The following is a 4706-nucleotide window of genomic DNA, read 5'->3' on the forward strand; positions in this document are numbered from 1 at the left end:
CTCCTGCGGGCACAGCACACACCGAGTCACTTGCCCGGGTCCGTACACGCCAGAGGCCCCGCGGCCAGGGGCTTCGTGCGGGTGCGGAGACAGCCCTGGCGCACGTGGACCCCGCCCCCTCCTGAGCTGCGGGGGGAGCACGGGGGCAGGGCGAGACCCTCGCCTGGTCGCTCGGGTTCGGGACCTGGGAGGGTCTGCGTGCAGTTCAATGTCTGCCTGCCCCTGGCTGTGGGGCTGTGTGATGAGTAGGTCTGGGGGAAGGACCGCCCTCTCGGCATTGCCCCAGCAGCACCCCAGTCCCTCCCTCCTGCTGGGCTCCGGTGGGGTCTGAGGCCTGGGTCTTCTCTGTTGTTCCAGGATAACTGGGGTTCAGGTCTCACTCTTGTCCCAGGGCAGCCAGGACACTTCCTGGGCAGACAGGAGAGCAAAGCCAGGCCGAGAGCACAGGACCCAAGCTCCTACAGCTCCACACCTGTATGCAGAGAGGGCCTAGAGCTGGGCGGCCCTCCAGGCTCTGCTTATCCATCTGCCCTCACCCACCCCCTCGGACAGCACACAGGTAGATGCTTCCTGAACCAAAAGCTTTCAGGCTTTCACTCCTACACATCCCCACTCCCACAAACACCCTCTTCCCACTTGGGTACAAACATCCTCACACCCACACCCAGCAGCCTCAGGCAGCATCCCATTTGCCCAAGCAGCCACGTTCTCCCAAGGCTGCTCTGATCCAGGCCCCGAGCTCCTCCAGGGGCCTCCTAGGCTTGCCTTCACATTCACACCCGGTTGCTCAACCACTCATTTTAGCTCCAAAGGGCTCTGCTTTGGGCCAAAGTACCCAGGCCTTTCCCAGCTAAAGACCGATCAGTAGGGTGGGTTCAGTTCATAGGCACAGGCTAGTCCTGCCTCAGGGCATTGCTGTATTTCCCCCAAGTGTTTGACCTATTCTTTGGCCTACACATCTGTCTGCTCCCTGCCTGCAGTTGGTCCCTGGACATCAGAATGAGAGCCCAGCCTGCAAGGACCAGCCTGTCCTGTGCCCTCAGGGGTGCATCGCTGCACAATCCCTGCTTCCTGTTTCCACCTGCCTGCGCTTTCTCCTTCTGGATCTGGCCAAGTTCTGGTGGGGCTTTCTGTATGTCTGACTGCCTCTCTTGTCCCTTGTGGCTAAATATGCCGCCTTTCTCCTCCTATCTTCTTTCTGTTCTCCTCTGGATCTCCCTGAGCATCCCAAGGCTGGGGCCCCTCATGCACCCTGTTCACTGGCCTCCCCGTTCCGGGCTTAGACTTCAGCTCCCAGAGCCTCCAAAAGTAAACAAGCCAAGTGCAACCGAGAAGATAAAAAGGGGCCGGGGCCAGCCGGGGCTGGGAAAAACCCATAAAGATAAGGCTGACAGCTCGGCCGGTCCTCAGCCCCAACCGGCAGGGAGCAAGGCTCGCTGGGCATGCCGAGCGCCAGCACCCACCTCGGGCCAGGTGTGGGTTCCAAGCTAAGCCACGGAAAACCCTGGAGCCCCTAAACGGGGGCGCTATGCGACGAGAGTAGTTGCGCGCTCGGGCCAAGGGGCTAGTTTAGACTACATCTGGGGCCCAGCCGGGATGGGCGTTCGTGATCTGCCAGCCCCAGGTGTGGTGGCCCGCCGGGAGGAGGGACCGTCTCTCGCCCGTTTGCCAGCCTGGCCACTGGGTCCTCTGCGGGGCACTCGTTACACCCAGAACCGTGCAATGGCGCCTTCTGGCTCGTGCCCCACGCTCTTAGTCCTGCCCCATGCGGAGCACGTCGGCTGCCGGTGTCCACTGACGCCCGTCCAGTCGCTCGGACTGGGAACGAGGGCAGTGCCGTGCTCTGCTTCCCGTCCTCGGGGCTCGCCTCTTCCCTTCCTCTCGGCCACCGAGCCACTACATCCTGACCTCACGACGGCTTGCCCTCTCCAAAGCTCCCCGCCAATTTCCTTTCTTTCCCTCCCGGCTGGCCCGGAACGGCCATCCCCGCAGTCCCCTCGGACGCCGAGGCCCGGCGCGCTCGGCCGCCGGCCCGGCTGGGTCCCGCGCGAGGCCGGGGTCCGCGGCCCGTGCCCGCCGCAGCCTCTCCTCTCGTCCTCCACGTCGACCGCTCCGCGGGCGCTGCCAGTCGGCTCCGCTCCCCTTGCGCCTGGGTCTGGCGATTTCAGCTGCCTCGTTTTCCAACGAGGACAGCATTTTTCTTTTCACGTTGCACTGAGGGAATTGTTGATATTTTGTACTATTTTTAATATTTTGTCCCTATTATCAGAGTAGTAATCTGGTCAGTTCAGTAACATTAAGAGTATTTATCCTATCACATGAATTGTTACCACTTTTTATCTTTAATAATGAATGATTAAAGCACTAGTTTGATTCGTCAATTTATCGTTATTAAATACGTTCTTGTTGCTTTCCTTTCCCTGCTCCATCACTGCAGGGCCTCCTGGCAGATTAGTAATATTATTACCAATATCTAGGTAATTAGATAAAGTGTTCCAATAGGTCATGTTAATCTACCGTTTTCTATTTTTACTCTGTATCCTCAAAATGTTTCCGTTGCTAGTTCTTCATTCTGTTCATGTATTGTCACACTGTGTCAATAATTTGTTATTTGTCATAACTGGTAATATTGTTCTAAATATTCGTGTTAATTATCTTCATGTCCTTATAATACTTATTTTACAGTAATTTATTTTATTAGCATTATCCATAATACTCCAGGTATTCTTCTTTATCACATCGTTACAATATCTCGCTACTTAGTCATTATTTCTAATGTTATGGATTTTAATTTGCTAGTTAATTTTCATTACATCATTACTTCTTGTAACTTTACCGTAATTTGTAATATTGCTGTAGCACTTACTACGGATTATTTTTCATCACACTGGTACAATACTTCATATTACTCAACCATTATTTATAATGTCGTTGTGACTATTAATACCTTGGTCATAAATTGTCATATTACTCGAGCAATTCTTGTTACTATGTCTTTATTTATATCGCTATTGCTCTTAAGATTTTGGTTAATATTTGTTTTAATAGTTCATTGTAGTATCAATAATACATTATATGATACTATTCTATCACTACTACTAATAGTATGTCCCTTAATAGTATTTTTCATTGTTCACCTTTCTCCTACAGTTTCCTACCGGTTAGTAATTTGTTACACTATTACTATTTGTTATACTATTGCTATTGAGTTTAATACAATAGTTCTTACATTGCTCCTATATTTGGAGGTATTTTGTTTTTAGTCCTTTTAATATTGTGATTACTATTTTCACCTGATTCTTGAAAGTGACTGTTATTTTATTGTTTTAAAGTCTAAGAGTTGTATCAGTTATGCCCCTTAGCCCTGTTTCTTTGGCAATTGCTCACATTCTGATAATTTGTTACCATCGATCGTTATTTATATATAATGCTCCTTGCTTTAATTTTGACGAGTCTGTGGCATCGAAGGCTCTGCAGTGCAGTGTTCTGATAACTCACATTTTTAAATCGATTTTCACCGCCAGTACACAGGCCCTCTTCCTTGGCCTTTCGTATTCTGCAAACATCAATTTCAAGGCCACCGCTCCGCCTGTCACCTCTTAACTTTCTTCCTACGGTGCTGGTGCTGTCGCTTCCATGCTCTTGGGTCCCTAGACCCAATTCGTCGCGTTACTCGGAGAAGAGGGCTCCCGCCGCAACGGCTGGGTGTTGGGCGGCCTCAGCCAGACCCGAGGCACTTCTCACTTCCTTCTTGCAGCTTTGACCGCCCCGGAGGTTCTTACTCTGGTCGCCTTACTTGCCCCTTTCCAGCTCGTCCTGCTCGATCCTGAAGCCTAACCCCGGGCCCCGGCTGGCCCGGCCCCGCACACCCGGCTCACCTCCACCCCTCCGGAACCGACACTCACCCTAACTGCGCTGCCGCATGCGGAGGCGCCTGGGCCCGAGGTCCGCTGCAGGCTCGGGTCGGAGGAGCGCTGGACAGCCGGGGCTCCGACTCGGGACGCTAGGTCAGAGGCCCGCTGCCCTCGGCGCCCTCGGGGCCGGACGCATCCCGGCTCTGGAGCGGGCCCTTGATCTCCGAGGCTGTACTTTGGGGCCTCGGCTCCCTCCTCCTCCCTCCCTCGCTCCGGGGCCGCCCCCCCACCCCCCGCGCTGACGTCGCCGCTGTCAATCAGTCCGCGCCCGCCGCCCCCCGGGGAGGGGGGCTCTAGGGTCCCCGGGCTCCTCGGCCCCAAGACCCCCATCCCCGAGCGGGCCGCCTGCTCGGCCACCGCGCAGCCCGGTGCCCTCCCTGCGGCCCTCGGGCCTCGGGCCCCGCCGGCCGGGAAGGGGCTGGGAGCCCCGCATGGTTTAGATTAGAGAGGCGGGAAGAGAGGGCGAGCGGCCGGGCGCCGCGCGGCTCTCACCCGAGGCTCGACAACTAGGACGGCTCGCCCGGCGCCGCGGGGCCCGCAGACTGGGGCGCCCCACGGCCGGGGCCCACTTCCAGGCAGCCGCCTCCACGGACCCCGGGCCGCGGGCTCCCTGCCCGCGCACACCCCTTCTCCAAGCGCCGCGCCCAGCCGTGCCCGCAGCTTCTTTGTGAGCCCATTTTCCCGGGCCTCAGGCGCCCACGCCGTTCACCGACCATGCCCACAAGTCCTCACACCTGCAGGCTCCCACCGTCCGGACGGCCGGGGCATAGCGTGTCTGGGCACGGCCCCTCT

The sequence above is a fragment of the Cynocephalus volans genome, chromosome 10 (genome assembly GCF_027409185.1).
Source record: "Cynocephalus volans isolate mCynVol1 chromosome 10, mCynVol1.pri, whole genome shotgun sequence".
NCBI lineage: Eukaryota > Metazoa > Chordata > Mammalia > Dermoptera > Cynocephalidae > Cynocephalus > Cynocephalus volans.